The sequence below is a fragment of the Pleurodeles waltl genome, chromosome 1_2 (genome assembly GCF_031143425.1).
Source record: "Pleurodeles waltl isolate 20211129_DDA chromosome 1_2, aPleWal1.hap1.20221129, whole genome shotgun sequence".
Lineage (NCBI taxonomy): Eukaryota > Metazoa > Chordata > Amphibia > Caudata > Salamandridae > Pleurodeles > Pleurodeles waltl.
In genome coordinates this window covers 813,041,964-813,059,160 of record NC_090437.1, presented here as the reverse complement: position 1 = coordinate 813,059,160, position 17,197 = coordinate 813,041,964, and the positions used below count along the sequence as shown (strand labels likewise).

At 42.4% G+C, this 17,197-nt stretch overlaps 1 protein-coding gene across 2 annotated transcripts in view; it reads right to left on the bottom strand.

Annotated features, from left to right (window-relative positions):
• GALNTL6 (polypeptide N-acetylgalactosaminyltransferase like 6) overlaps positions 1-17,197 on the bottom strand; it is a 2,249,191-nt gene that overhangs the window by 428,076 nt on the left and 1,803,918 nt on the right. The gene's annotated exons all lie outside the window — the stretch shown is intronic.

Here is a 17,197-nt window from a genome sequence, read left to right as displayed (position 1 = left end):
AGCAAAGGGACCCAAGCAACCAAGAAGATGCTCATGTTGAGGAGCCTTCAATCCCAAAACATCATGATTTTAGCAGGACTCGAAATCCAAGGTATCCAGAGAAAGTATCTATTCCGCAGTGTCTAAAAACGGCCCTGTCCCAAATATGGACTACAGATTTGAAACTGGCTTGTTTGGAGGTTTTACAGACAAATATGAAGGTGTCAGAGGGACCCTGTAATGGACAAATCACCCTTCCTTAGCCCAGTGGAAGATTTTGACTTCTGTCTCATAGACTAAGCCCAAGGTAATACTGTTGAATGGAGCAAACTGCTGGGATTTCACTTACCAATGCTGTATTGCAGACAGCCTCAAAGGGAACCTACAGCCTGGTCACACATGGACTATAATAAACCTATTTTGGCATGGACTTTCCCATGGATGTTGCTTGCTTTTTCTTTAAAAAGTCGTAACTCAATCTCTTTAACAGTTGTTGATCTATGTTGTCATTCTAATCATTTCATTTGTTTATTGACTCCGACTTGGTTTGTGGTCTTTACTGTTTAATGTTATTGGGTTCCGATAACAGGCAATGTCTTTGAGTTAGGTTTGTCACTTAAGGCTACAGCTACAAGGAGTGGACCAGGATCCTTCATTGATAACTTCATTGGAACTTGGTTAATTAACTTTCTGGGATCTCATTGCTTAGTCAAACATAGTCGCCTGCAAATTATTAGTAGTTTGCAGTAATTCTAAAGAATGTAAATCAGTGATGGACTTGGCATCCTTAGAGGGGTTTCCCCCAGCATTTTGTTTTCCACCCTTTGTGTTTGTTGACATCATTTCTGCTGGCTTTAGGACTCTGTACACTTTACCAGTGTTGACCAGTGCTAGCATGCTTGTGCCCTCTCCTTTAAAGAAGGTAATAGTGGCTTACACCCAATTTGCACATTTAATGTACCTGTAAGTCCTTAGTAAAATGGCACTACAAGTACCTAGGGCCTGTAAATTAAATGCTACGAGTCAGCCTGCAAGACTAATTCTGCACCCCACTTAGGTAGCCCTTTAACCATCGCTCAGGCCTGCCATTGCAGCCTGAATGTTCAGTTTTAGACTGCTGCCGTTTCCACCTGGCAAGGTAAACCTCTTACCAAACCCAAACTTCCCTTTTATTACATATAAGACAATCTTAAGTTAGGCAGTAGACACACCAGGGGGCATGGTACAATGTATTCAAAATGTTGGGCATTTACTTTTAAGTTTTACATGTCCTGATAGTGAAAAAATCTACGAAATTCCCTTTTCACTATTGTGAGGCCTACCTCTCCCATAGATTTACCTGTGATTAACTAATTACATTTAATAAGTGTTAACTTTCAATTGGGAGCAGGAAGGAATATCAAGTTTGATGTCTAAAGAGTTGTAATTGAAAGCCCTCTTTAATGGTGAAGTTGGAATTAAAGTACCAAACTAGAAAGTTGCCATTTTCTTGTCCTAAACATTTTGTGACTGCAGCCTGTGTACTGGGTGACATGACAAGGTGTGGTTGGCAGTTGGTCTTTGTGTATTGCTCTTAAACATTGAAACAAAGGGCCATAGGTGTTGGCAGGATGGGTGATCTCTAACTTGACGAGAGGGAGGAGCTGTCAGCAACTACATTTGCACAACACAAAGGGTCTGCCCAGCTGAGATCCCAGCAGATCCGACACAGTGTGATGCATCGTCTCACAAAACTCTGCATCAAAACTGCTGTGCAACACATCCCTATACAGGCCATCATATTGCAAGTTTCTCGTTGACTGCAACTTCAACAACAATGCAGGACTCTGCATTGCAAGCCCCACAAGTTCTGTGGAACCAGCCAGTGCACAATGCATCGATGACACAGGACTTCACGTTGCAATACCCACATCAACAGCATGCTCGACAATGATGCAGGAACTCGAGTCGCAGCCTCGCAGCACTATGGAACCACCACTGCGTAATGCATCGTCTCACCAGGACCTTGCATCACCTCCGCTGTGCAATGCATCCTCAACACAAGATCTTGCATTGTTCCTTAACCAGAATCTAAGGTACTCTTGTTCAGTGGGCCTAACTTGGTCCTGTGTCTGGTCTGAGCTACAGTGCAGTCTTCCTGAACTTGTCACATTGTTCCGGTCGAGCACAACCAGATAACCACAGTTGGCATTTTCTTTTTTTGGTGGTATTTCACTTAATTGTTTTAAATTGCACATCTTTGGTTCTACTGATTGGAGTTTTGTAATTACATTCTATTCTATTTTGTCTCAATTGGTGTGGAATTGTTCTTGTGTTATGTTTTCACTCTATCACTATTCAAAATACTTTACACATTGCTGCTAAGTTAAGCCTGACTGCTTTTGTGCCTAGCTACCAGAGGGCTAAATACAGGTTAATTTGTGGTTTAGTTGTGTTTCATCCAGACAGAGATTGTGGTTCCTGCTTCAGTAGGGTTTCACCTCCCCCAGCCATTTACCCAATTTCCCACATTCAGGATGTCAATGCTCTTCCTGGAGTATTTAAATCCTTTGCAGGAATCAATGCTCTTGAGGCCGACAGATCTTTGGACCCTACGATAGGGTGTGGTAGAACCATACAACTCATTTTCAATACAAACCAAATAAGTTAAACAGTATGACCCATTAGGCCATACAATAACATCTCTAGTCAGGAATAAAGTTAGGGGGTTTATTACAACCTTAAGCTCAAAGTAATGTAAATAACTTCCCGGATAAAGTTATAAAGATACAGTATTACCAAGGGTTGCCCAAAGTGATGAAACAGATTCAGGTGGATTAACATTAATAAAACAAACCATTCAATAAGGCAAACACAAAACATTACCAGAAGCAATTATGATACAGAAAGTAAATATTGCCCAGGCTGAGCAAGCCCCAGTTGGTTTCAAATCATTAAAGTTAACAGTTTCCAGCTGAGCAAAGGGAAAACCCTACCATGCCAAATTAAGAATAAACATGTGTGGGGTGGAACACATGTGTGCAAAAGATAAAAAAGACAATAAGGGCAAAAATAATTTAGAAAAAGGATTTTTTAGGCAACAAGGTAGTAACTAAGGTCGGCAAAGGATAGAGAAAAGGGAAAGCGTCAGCATGTCAGAAGCTCGATCAAGAGTTTTCTGAGGGGGATAGGGAGAAAATCTCTAAGTCTCAGTGGGGCATATCAAAGAGGCAAAGCAGAGAGGAAGGGTCTCAGCATTCAGGGATTCTTCATCAGCAAAGGTTTTGGAAATCAGGAGATCTGACTAAAACCCAACTGGTCAGCAGTATATTAAAGTTCATAAAGCAATTTCATACACTCAGAAAGACAGTCCATATTAGGTTGAAGGGGCATCATCCAATAGTAATCAATCACACAATTGTAACATTGACTTCTGTTCCCAGGTCCATCATTGAAACCTCATCCATCCATGTAGCTCCATACAGGATTGAAACATTTGTATAATTTGTTAGTCCATTTACTCAGGATGTTCCGAACTCAGGGACATAATTGCACTTTTTCTCTAGGTCTAAACTATAGAGCCTATTAATAAAGCTAGTCTTCTCATGGAAACAAAGTCTGAAAGAAAACTCACGTTATGAAAATGAATCAGCATTTTCTGCACAATCAGGAAATACAAGACTAACAGGCCTCACTTACACTAAAGCAAGTGAATTAAAGCAAAACATTTAATTAATATATTTTAATGAACAAACTTTTAATATGCAACTTAAGAATTCAATATTAATAATGCTTCAATAATATGCATGTTACATTCATTTTAAATGAAAATCCTCTGTTACTGCATTTAAATTAATAAAATGCAGAACTGCATTTCTTTACTTTTGCACACATACTTAAATCATTAATCTTTAGAATTTTAATATTGTTTCAATACATTCTGTTAGTCTAAGGTCTAAATTATAACACCATAGCAATTACATCTTACAAACATTTGATTTATAAGCCGTACCACCAGAGTTTCTAACACTAGTTTAAACAAATACACAGTTGGAACGGTTTCTCATTGCATTTTCTACATCCAAACTATTAATACTTTGGTTAACATATGCATATGTTGTCACATATAGATAACTTCTGTGGCATGAGGAACAGAACTAAAATTTTGACTACATCACTCTATATTCTTAAAATCCCTCACAAAGCGTGTCTTATGGCTTTAAATTAAACAAAAGCCCAATTTAAAAAACTGACTGTTCTAGTAATTATGTGATTCATTTTGTCTTTTGAGATAAAAAGACAATATCATTATTGATGTTTTTGCAGACTTTTATGTGATGTCCTGTTTATATCGCCAGAAATATATCAATGCTGTGTGATAGTTGAAACACTGCTTTGGATACCATCCAATTACTTTTGGTGGTTTACCTGATAAAAAGGTTAGTGGGTTTAGTAGCTTCTTACTTTGATCACCCACTAAACATAGCTTTGTGTACCTTATGGGTGTCATGTTCTATTATTGAGAGGGCTGCATTTATTTGTATCTGTAGAATTCTTCTATCACCAGGTTGAAGGCATTACATAGTTTGCAGTCTATTTAGGCTCAACACCATTTTTTTAGTTTTTAGATCCATGTCACCAAGATATTGGTGCAGCACAACTCTTTGGAAAAAAGGAGCAGTTCTATTGAGGCCAGAAGTTAAGGGTGGACCATGGGATTCTGCCCATGTCAGATTACAAAATAATAGAAACACAGCTTATTCATTATCATTGCACATTGTAAATTAACCACCAATTGACGTTTAGGCAGCTGACCCTTGAAACTAGAGCAGGAAACACATCCTAAAAATATGTCCGGAGACTGACTACTACGTGTGAGCCATTTGCAGGTGTTAGCTCAGGCAGTTTGCAGAATGTAAAACCTGCTGTAAATCTCTGGCGCAAATAGCAAGCATGCAATTTATTGACAATGGAATGGGGAATGACAAGAGCTAATAGAAGCATCCATTATACACAACACGGAGAAGTGTTTGGAGTTGCCCCAAAAAAACAATTATTAAGATATAAGCAGAGCTGTACTAAAGTTTGTCTGGAGGACCCCGATCGTAAATGACCAGCAAGTATAAAGTTAAATTTGCCCACCTACATTAGCATTTACAAATGGTGTGCAAATCAGCAGGTATGCAAACTAAACCCATTTACAAGTTTGGAAATGTTGTGATGAAGAATGATGTTTCAATACTCAATTTATGGTTCTCAATTTACCCACCTCAGAGAGATGGAAAGCTGAGTCCTCCTTGCGAGGATTTGAACCCAGGACCTCCAGAGCACCGCAGTTGTCAGCTGTGGGCACTCAGCTGCAGAAGCATCCTTCTGTCATTACTTAGCAAGGAAACATTATATATCTCAAAACTCAGACTACCAGATGGTGACATTGGCACACCACTCCACAAACAAGACAGAGAGAATGAAACACTTGGGATGAGAGAAACGAACGGAGTACAAAGCACATTTGCATTTACAGATAAGGGTAAGCACCGCAGGTGTGCATCTCCACATCATTTGAAATTTGCAGCCTGTGATTATCTCATAGGAACTAATTACAAGCTATTAACTGATGCTCTCTTATTTTTGAATGTGCAAGCAAAAGCAAAGGAGGCGATATACTGAGAACATTTGTCTGGGTAAAAATATCATATTATTTGGCATATAGCTCGCATAACAAGCATTTAGAAAAGACATATTAAAGGAAGTCAGGATTACTTAACAACGACTTCCTGTTTTGTTTTGCTGCCCTAAGTTATCAGTACCTAGCTCTGACAAGTGTCCAAATAATTAATTGTATTAGCTTCAGCCTGGCTATTTTCAAGTCACAGATTCTTAGTTACCCTAGATTTTTTAATTGACCTCACACCAGTGCTGGAATTGGAAAATAATTACTCCTGGATATTGGGTCAAGGTTTGGAAGAGGAGAAGGGGTACTTTCATGAGGGAAGGGGCTTGAGAAGTAGAGTCTGACAGTCACCTTAAATAGTTTTTTTTTTTACAAATCTGCTGCCAAGAAATTGGCAACAAAGACGGACATTACAGTGACTCTGTTCTAGCTTACTTAATGAGGCACAAAGAGGCTGCTTTTTAAAATATTTTATAGGCTTAAGACACATGATGCAATAAGATAACTCTAGTGATTAACAGTGCTCTGTGGGAGTTCTGTGTTTTGTCGTGTTGCAGTTTTTTACTCAACGTAGCATAGACGGTTAATGTGCCTGCTGAAAAACAGATTGTGTCATATGCAGATCACAGATTTGTATTTTATGTTGATAGGCAAGTGGGCTGCTGCTTTTGACACTGACATGAGTTTATTACTTTCAGTTCATAAAGTGTTCTTAAAAAATAGCATAGTGTTCTATTTACTGGCATCAATGAGCTGCATGCAAACTGTAAGTTGTGGGTTTAGACCTTTATTACTTTTTTCCTCAATTTGTTGGTATTGCAAAGAAAGGTTCCTTTGGGAAGTAATAAAGTCTTGTTAGTACTGACAACCACAATCACTGCATTATGTTTCATATCCTGACTTAGGGCCTTAATACAACCTTGACTGAGGGGTTTCCTCCATTACAGATGTGACGGATATCCCGTCCGCCAGATAACAATCCCATTATATTCAATGGAAATCATAATAAGGTGGACAGGATATCGGTCACATTTGTGATGGAGGAAACCCCAAACAACTATATGTGCTGTTGTTGCTGTGATTGACCCTCTGCTCCTTTTCTTACTCCCCCACACTCTCTCTTTTTGTTATCCTGTCTTTGTGTGCATTGGCATCTTCTGGCAAAGGAGCAGGGGCACCAGAGAGTGGGGAGGCTGCAGCGCACGGGACCCAGGAGGCGGAGAGCACAGATGCCCAAGGGACCAGTGGGTTGGAGAGCAAGGGGAGCACCACGGGGGAGATGGGAGCGATGACTACAGACTCAGATTCCTCCTCTGATGGAAGCTCCCTAGTGGTGGATGACCTCTCTGGCCCCTGGTTGTTCCATCCCCCTCCAACTACCTGTTCCCAGTCCCAAAGCCCTCTCCCCCAACTAATCCCATGCACACAATCTGACAAGTATGCACCCAAAACAACAGACAGGACTTGCACAAACAAACAAAGCCACCACACATCACTCCACAAGCACACACAGCCAACACCCAGATGCACATACTACAACAGCCACTGCCTCCACTGTCCCCCCCTCCTCCTCCCTCACAGTCACATCAACACTCACACCTGCATGCACTGCATCATTAGTACCAGATCCTGCCACCTGTACAGCCTTGCCCACAGTCAACACAACAGCTGACATGCAGACATGCACTCCACAAACCACATGGGCAGTCACCACCATCACATGCAGCACACCCACCTCACTTGCAGACACCACCAAAACATACATACACACATCCTATTTGTCCTCTCTCACCCTGTTTGCCCCTCCAATAACACATAAATCCTCCCACTCAGACACCCAACAGCCATCCACCTCACACACGCTCACTGTCCATGCACCTGCACCCAAGTCCAGCACACCTACTCATCCTACAACCACTCCCATTCCTCCTCCCAAAACCCCACCATTGGTCCTAAGAAGCTTTTCCTTTCCCGCCTTGACCTCTTCCCTCCCCCCATCCTGCCCGTAAGAGAAAGATACTTCCCCCAGCCCAGTACCTCCAGCTCCCAGTTGACTCCTGTACCTCCCGCTAAAGCTACACCTGCCACTAAGGGGCACAAGAGTGGCACTTCAGCCCCCCTGACCCAAGGGCACTCCTCTACCCCTAAATAGAAGGGTAAAGACACGCTCCCTCCCAATCCCAAGCCCAAGGACCCCCTCACAAGAAGAAACCCTCCCACCTCCTCACCCTCCTACCCCCTAAGGTGCCTGCCTAACATCATCATGATGCCCCTGCCCAGTGGAGAGGATGGGCTGTCAGGATCCAAGCTGGGACTTGGATGTTGCCATGAGGCCATTTATTGACTATGGACTGGACAATTGCCTTTGCAGTATATTTGTACATATGTACATATTTATGTATTCAAAAGTGAGATCGCTGTTCCCACATGATTACAGTGGTTGGACCAGAGGTATGTGTCCTGGCTTTCTTTGCTCCTGGGTTATTTTCATGTTGTTTACTCTGCAGATTGTACTCAGTGTGTGGTGTGTATGTATGGTGTGTGTTGTGCTTGTGGGTATGTCACTCTCTCCTCCCTCCCTTGTGTACTATGCGGTTGTACTCACCAGGGTCGTCTTCATCGGCATTGGTGCTCCTGGACTACCATTGCATGGTACAGCATTGGCAGGACTTCCAGTTTGGGTTCCATGGTGGCCGTGGACTCCTCTGTGTCCCTGGAGGTGTGTGTCTACTTTTAAATGATGTGTTTCTGCCAGGCTTTTGGTGGCAGTGGTCCCACCCTAGAAATCTTGGCGGTCTGCTATGTCATAATATTGTGGGTGGGTCGTTGTCTTCCACCTGCCTGAAGATGGCTACAGCCATGGTCATTGGACAGGCCGCATTGGCGGTTGGGGTGGTACATTGGCTGTCTAACAGAGGCATCACCACCATGTTCATAATTTGGTGGTGTGGCGGGCGTGGCAGTCAGCTGACCACCAATGTCATAATGAGGGCCATAATGTCTACAAGTGCAGAAAATATGTGAGTCCTGACTCTGTGTGTGATCTAAAGAGCTCTGACCCCATCTACTGGGATGAGAAGTGCTTTCAAAGAATTACATTAAAATAATTAGTGATGCTATTTAAATAAAAACATTTATAGACACAAATCCACATAGATAAATCAGGCATTCTTACAGTGCAAGCACATCTCTCTCATAGGGGCTGAACAAAGTCAAACATCTGCCTCCTAGTCCTAGTTTCAGTAAAGTGATAAGCTTTGTGTGTCTTTAAATGCATCTACTGCATTGTCATCTAAGTAGAAGGCTTCAGATAGCTCCCAGTCAGGATGGATGATATTTGCACAAAAGAAGGCCTGTTTAGCTTTTATATCAGGCCTTTGTGCTGAGCTAGGCTACAGGTTGCTGCTGTGAATGGAATGTAGAAAACATTTGGGTTTTGCTGGAAATGTTTCCTGGTGTCAGTGTCGGAAAATTACACCTGGACAAATTCAGCATGTTCCTCCTACTTTGGCTGGATCTCAGATCAGGTCCAGAAAAGACTGTCTAAACCAGGATCTGATTGGCTACCTCTACTTTCTTGCACTTACTAATATGTCATAAAAGATGGTTAGCCCCTTTTCCTGTTCCCACCATGCCATACCAGACGCACTTCAGTGTTTCCTCTCATTCCATCACAGTGTTCAATTTCTTTAGTGAGGTGGTCTTTTTAACCTGTCATTCTTCCATCTCTCTATCTACATCTAAAACAGTCAAGAGATTATAAAGCAAGTATCTTGGTAAATCAAAACACAATTTCAATGAGAAAACCTGGTCTTAGCGCTTTGTAGCTATTGCACAAGCAGCAGGATTTTGCACAGAGAACGTGTCTTGAGTATGTAAGCAGCACCAATGCAATATTAAAGACCAAACACAAACCAATAACACTCTAAAACAAGTTAGTGAAATGGAAACAATTTAATAAGCAGAAAGACACAAAAATTTAAATTAAGGAAATCCCAGACTTTACATTTTTATGTTGTAAGTCAAAAAAGAAAGGGAAACAAAAAGCACCAATGTAAATCAATTTACGCCACAGGGCAAACAATCCTCTGCCTCTGTTTTGTAATTTCCTTCCTCTGATAACTTTAAGTGCTTCCTACAAGAAAACGTCTTTCAGAGCACAATCTTTCCAGATAAGTGTTTTGATTGGCAAAAAGAAACTAGATTGCATATTATTTCAAGAGGGGATCGTTGACAGTGCACCTACACTGACACCCAAGCACCTTAGTTCAGTAACACTTGGAGGAGGTGTTAATCCGTCCCAAATGTGACGGATATACCACCAGCCGTATTACGAGTTCCATAGGATATAATGGACTCGTAATACGGCTGGTGGTATAGCCGTCACTTTACCTTCACTTTTGGGACGGATTAACACCTCCTCCAAAGTTGTAATAACCCCCTTACTGTCTTATATTTCTGCTCGTTTTTAAATCATCTGTTCTCTTTGACTTGGTATTTGACCCTGCATAGAGTAGAAGTGGTTGACTTGGCATATTAATTATGTTAATTATATCAATTGGCATTTTCTTTCTTTTTCATGTCTTTACTCTCAGTCTGAATCCATTAATCTTTTTTTAAAGTGCTCCATGATCCTCACCTTCACCTTGAAATGTTGCGCTTTTGATGCTGTCACAATAGGCTGTCCTGTTGCAGATCACTTCATAGGGCTTTTAAGCTAAGAGCCTGATGTGCAAAATTTCCATTTGTAAAAGGTGGTTGCAAATTGTGTACTGACTTTTTGCGAATGAAAAGGAATTTTGTGAACTGATCTATGTACCAACAGGTTGGGTCACAAAATTCTGAATCATAGTGAGTAGCAATCTAACCTACCTCATCAATATTCATAAAATACATCGTAAATTGTGACTCAATATGAATGGATGCCATCACAAAAATGGTGGCCTGTTGGAGTAAACAGACCACTATGCTTGTGATCTAATTTTGAATGAGGTCAACTTTAATTTTTTAATGCAAACTGTTTTCCTTAAAGGAAACAAGGCTGTATTTAAAAATTTTTTTTTTTTTTGTTTGTTTAATTGAGAGTTGCCTGTGTTCCTGTGGACTACTGCATACACTCTAACAAAAGGTCCTGATGAAGCATCACTGGATCCGTTTGGACCACCAGGATGAGAAACATGTTGACCCATGAGAGGGTAGACTTTGGAGAATCCCCAGACTCCTCTCTTTGATATTTTCTTCGCTATAAGAGTGATTGATCTTAATTTCTTTATTCACTCTTCTGACTTTATTTTTTAACCTTGGCCCTGACCGTCCATCTGGTCTAATAAAATCTACTGTCTCAGTGGCGGTTTTGAGAGTCAATTTTAAACCACATTCTCTTCTGATCTCCGTTGACACTTCAGTCACCTTTGGGGTCACGGCACCACCATATATAAAGATCTCCGGCAAAGAGCACCCCCACCAGGGGTGGTGCCCGTCAGACATTGCAGCGCCGGTCTGACGAGGAGCAGTGCCTATGATGAAGCATGACACCCCATGGGTGTGTGAGGCCTCTTGCTCCTAGAATTTAGGACCCCGGTCACTATTTTCTGTTTTGCATGGTTGGAACAGTGTATCACTTATTTTCGATGTTTCCACAAGGAGGATATACACTGGACCATAATTCCTCCTGATCCCTCCCTTATTTTGAGTGTCAACCAAAGACCCCATTTCTAACACTATCATATTGTCTATTGTCTCACTCTCTGGCTCTTCCCATTTTTAGATACTTAAATCTTGAAAGCCTGCCACTTGTTCTATTTAGCAACTCCTGCCAGGACAATATGTGACACCTTATTCAAAGATCTCCATAGATTCAAGGAATCCCAATAAGTTTACCTGGCACATATCATGCTCTTAGAGCAGATGTAAGTATCTCCAACCTAACTTTTAAAAAAAACTTTGGGCTACCTAATTTCAAGAGGAAGTTATCCTGACTGTACTCTCCTCGCATAACTGAGAAGAAATACTCTATTGTGGAATTTCTAGGAGATGTACATTGCTTGCAGAAGTTCTTAAAATGAAAGGCATATGCATACATTTTGAAATCTGGCAAAGCCAGGGCGTGGGCTTTACTTTACTCCAAAGCTTTTCCCATGACATTCTGTAATCCATTTACTTTGAAATATTAATGTTGTGCAATTAAAACAAAAGGTCCACTTGGAAGAACCATATTTTTTTTCAAAATTCACTCTAACTTATATAGATTTAGGAGGAGGTTCTTCCACTTCCATAATATACCATTAATTTCCTTGGCTACTTTAGTTACCTCTCATTGATTTGTGGCCCCTAAATATCTCATTTGTTTCTTCTGATAAAGTGCATAATCGACCCAGGCCACAACATTACCTCTGTTTCATCCTGAGTTATTTGATATCTCGAGAGCTGGCCAAAATCCTGGCCTAGTGCATACATCCTAGGAACAATAATAGGTGGGATTGTGGTACAGACAAGAATATCGTCTGCATGCAATACCAACTTTAATGACAAAGATTGTGATGTAAAAAGGGGGAATAGTAGTGTCTTTTGGAATTTGCAGGGCAAACTGCTTTATATAAAGAGCAAACAGCAATGGTGACAGAGGACAACCCTAGCGGGTACACCTGTCAATGGTCATTGGTCAGGATAGCTCATAATTGACTAATACTCCCAGCAATTGAGAGCTGTACAGCTTTTGAATTGTTAGAATCATTGATTCTGTGAATTTAAAACATCTAAGCATCTCCCACAGGTAGGCCAATTGACATGGTCAAAAGTTTTGGCTGCTACCAAGGTGCCATCATTTGTTGCTACTCATATGTGATGGCCATATCGATGGTTACAATTACCTGATGAGTGAGCTCAATTCATTGCCTACTTGGGATAAAGCCCTTTTGTTCTGGATGTATTAAATGATGTAAGTGATTCACCATACGACCTGCCAGTATTTTTGCGAAGATTATATAATCATTATTTAGCCAGGATATGGGGGGTATACATCTGCACTAACAAGTCATTTGCATAGTTTTCCAATCATAACAATGGTTGCCTCTGCCCAAGAAGAAGGTGGCAATAAGCTGTGAAAGAAAATCTGGCTGAATAAAGCTCACGTCTGGGACAAGGACTTGGGCAAGCGATTTATAAAATTCTGCCAGTAATGCATCTGGCACTGCAGCTTTGCCATTCTTCAAAGACTTAACCTGAACCACGAACTACTCCTCAGGCATCACTTGTGATAACTCTTGAATTTAACAGTCTGACAGCTGAGGGAGCCCTTTCCCAGCAAGCCATCTCTGAATGTTATCAGAGTCTGGCATTAGATCTTCCTGGTACACCGAAGCAGACTGCTGGCGAGCTCCTCATTGATCTCTGCTGTTGTGGAGAGCTTTACTGCTGTTTCCACCTGTTCATTCACTTGAATGTAATGTTGGTGTTGTCAGAACTTGCTTTCAAAGTCAGGAGCTTCCCATAGTCCTATGCATAGTCAAAATGCTGTAATTTGCTAGCTGTCTATTTGTCAAAGGATTTCTTATAAAGAAATGCTTTATACTTTTTCTGCACCTGCTCAACCTCATAGCTTAATTGATCAAGGGTGCCCGTGGAAGAAGGAGCCATTCCCTGTAATGACCTAGTTTTTAAGATCAGAGTCTGTAGCAGTTCCTCTTCCACCAAACATGCTGGTCGCTGATTCAAGCAGTCGGTTTTATTAATATCCTGTGCATTTATGTCCTATAGGTATCCCCACCACAACCAGGATAGCAGAGCCAACATTTTCTTTCATATAGAGCTAGGTCTGTGAAGAAAGATTACTGAGGATTCTTAAATCCAATAACAAAGTTCTATCCAGAGGCCATCTGTGTCCCGCTCTTTGGATGTGGAAAGCAATTTCTAACGTGACTTCCCCATGATCTAAAAGTAGAGGAGTGTATTGATGCATTGCATGTACTAGATCCCAAAAGGCATTATCAAGCAAAAACTAATCATTGTGAGAATGGGAGCCATACTTCTTGATGTAAAAAGTAAATACTTTACAAGTGCAACATTGACGTCAGGAAGTATCGGTAATACCAAGCTCCTTCATAAGTTCATGAGTTTTAATTGCAAGTTCTTCATTACAGCTCCCTAATGTTTAGATTTACCATCAAGAGCCTCATTCAGAACAACATGAAAGTCACCCCAATTTGACCTGGTAGACTGATTTTCAAGATTTTCTGTTAGATAATATTTAGATATGTGGGGTCACCTTTATTCAGACTATAGTAGCCACGACACAGAAACTCTTTCCCATCAACTGCAAGTTTTCAGAGTAACCATCTACCAGATGCATATGTCCAGTAACCTGGCAATTTCAGGTCAGTGTTTTTTTGTATAATAACTGTCACCACTTTTGTGGCACCAAGCTGTTCCCACGCGATAATCACCTGAAACCAGTATAGCTTAGCAAAGCAGGTGAGACAATCCCCCTCTCTAAATAAGTCTCCTGCAAAATGGTACATCAGCATCTCTGATAAACTGCCCAACTGAAACCTGCTTCTTTCTCTCCTACAAACCATTAACATTCCACTATAGAAATTTAATTGTATTATATAGCAACACCGTTATCTCTTAGAACTGTCAGCACAGGGCACAGCTGAGAAATAACTCATTGAATTGAGGATTTATTTCTTTTTACCCCTGATTCTCCACACCCATGTGCTCCCTTCCCAAAGAATCTGGACCATTACTTTGGCAATACCTTCTTGCCATTTGGATAGTAGAATGGGGGGAGAAAAGATTCAGAAAAGTGAAAAAGTAAGCAAGAACAGCAAAAAACAGAGTAATAAAACTTAGCAATGAACCATGCAGGAAAAGAGAAGAGAGACAGAGCCAACTCATCATAGAGACCAAAACAGTTCTCCAATAGTTAAGAATTCAACTTAACCTGCCTTATTAGATCATCTAAATTCTCAACCCCACCAATATTATGCTTCTGGTTGTGCCACATTATTTTGAGCTCAGCCAGGAACTTGAACTGAACTGAGAGGCCCAAAGCTCTCAGTTCCACCATTTTAGCCTGAACTTCCACTGTTGTTGGTCAGTAACCAGCCCAACATGTGACCTGATCTCATAGGTGAAGGAGCCACGCTGGATACCTTTCTTTTTTTTTATGCTGCACTAAGTATTCTTTCTTTTAATGTGTAGGTATGAAAGTTGACTAGTATCTTCTTGGGAGATGTACAGGCAGGACTTATACTAAAAGAATCGCGATGTACCCGTTGAATATTGTAGGAGGCTGGACTGGCTTGTAGTGAGTACCAAGGGGTACTTGCACCTTGCACCAGGCCCAGTTATCCCTTATTAGTGTATAGGGTGTCTAGCAGCTTAGGCTGATAGATAATGGTAGCTTAGCAGAGCAGCTTAGGCTGAACTAGGAGACGTGTGAAGCTACTACAGTACCACTTAGTGTCATATGCACAATATCATAAGAAAACACAATACACAGTTATACTAAAAATAAAGGTAATTTATTTTTATGACAATATGCCAAGGTATCTTAGAGTGTACCCTCAGTGAGAGGATAGGAAATATACACAAGATATATATACACAATAGCAAAAATATGCAGTATAGTTTTAGAAAACAGTGCAAACAATGTATAGTTACAATAGGCTGCAATGGGGAAACATAGGGATAGGGGCAACACAAACCATATACTCCAAAAGTGGAATGCGAACCACGAATGGACCCCAAACCTATGTGACCTTGTAGAGGGTCGCTGGGACTATTAGAAAATAGTGAGAGTTAGAAAAATAACCCTCCCCAAGACCCTGAAAAGTGAGTGCAAAGTGCACTAAAGTTCCCCTAAGGACAAAGAAGTCGTGTTAGAGGAATAATGCAGGAAAGACACAAACCAACAATGCAACAACTGTGGATTTCCAATCTCGGGTACCTGTGGAACAAGGGGACCAAGTACAAAAGTCACAAGCAAGTCGGAGATGGGCAAATGCCCAGGAAATGCCCGCTGCGGGTGCAAAGAATCTTCTACTGGACAGAAGAAGCTGAGGTTTCTGCAGGAACGAAAAAGGCTAGAGACTTCCCCTTTGGTGGACAGATCCCACTCGCCATGGAGAGTCGTGAAAAAGTGTTTTCCCGCCGAAAGAACGCCAACAAGCCTTGCTACCTGCAAATTGTGCGGTTAGCGTTTTTGGACGCTGCTGAGGCCCAGGAGGGACCAGGAGGTCGCAAATTGGACCAGCAGAGAGAGGGGACGTCGAGCAAGACAAGGAGCCCTCTCTGAAGCAGGTAGTACCCGGAAAAGTGCCAGAAACAGGCACTACGAGGATGCGTGAAACGGTGCTCACCCAAAGTCGCACAAAGGAGTCCCACGTCGCCGGAGACCAACTTAGAAAGTCGTGCAATGCAGGTTAGAGTGCCGTGGACCCAGGCTTGGCTGTGCACAAAGGATTTCCGCCGCAAGTGCACAGGGGCCGGAGTAGCTGCAAAAGTCGCGGTTCCCAGCAATGCAGCCCAACGAGGTGAGGCAAGGACTTACCTCCACCAAACTTGGACTGAAGAGTCACTGGACTGTGGCGGTCACTTGGACAGAGTCTCTGGATTTGAGGGACCTCGCTCGTCGTGCTGAGAGGAGACCCAAGGGACCGGTAATGCAGCTTTTTGGTGCCTGCGGTTGCAGGGGGAAGATTCCGTCGACCCACGGGAGATTTCTTCGGAGCTTCTGGTGCAGAGAGGAGGCAGACTACCCCCACAGCATGCACAAGCAGGAAAACAGTCGAGAAGGCGGCAGGATCAGCGTTACAGAGTTGCAGTAGTCGTCTTTGCTACTATGTTGCAGGTTTGCAGGCTTCCAGCGCGGTCAGCAGTCGATTCCTTGGCAGAAGGTGAAGAGAGAGATGCAGAGGAACTCAGATGAGCTCTTGCATCCGTTATCTAAAGTTTCCCCAGAGACAGAGACCCTAAATAGCCAGAAAAGAGGGTTTGGCTACCTAGGAGAGAGGATAGGCTACTAACACCTGAAGGAGCCTATCAGAAGGAGTCTCTGACGTCACCTGGTGGCACTGGCCACTCAGAGCAGTCCAGTGTGCCAGCAGCACCTCTGTTTCCAAGATGGCAGAGGTCTGGAGCACACTGGAGGAGCTCTGGACACCTCCCAGGGTAGGTGCAGGTCAGGGGAGTGGTCACTCCCCTTTCCTTTGTCCAGTTTCACGCCAGAGCAGGGCAAAGGGGTCCCCTGAACCGGTGTAGACTGGCTTATGCAGAATTGGGCACCTCTGTGCCCAACAAAGCATTTCCAGAGGCTGGGGGAGGCTACTCCTCCCCTGCCTTCACACCATTTTCCAAAGGGAGAGGGTGTCACACCCTCTCTCAGAGGAAGTTCTTTGTTCTGCCATCCTGGGCCAGGCCTCGCTGGACCCCAGGAGGGCAGATGCCTGTCTGAGGGGTTGGCAGCAGCAGCAGCAGCAGCTGCAGTGAAACCCCAGGAAGGGCAGTTTGGCAGTACCAGGGTCTGTGCTACAGACCACTGGGATCATGGGATTGTGCCAACTA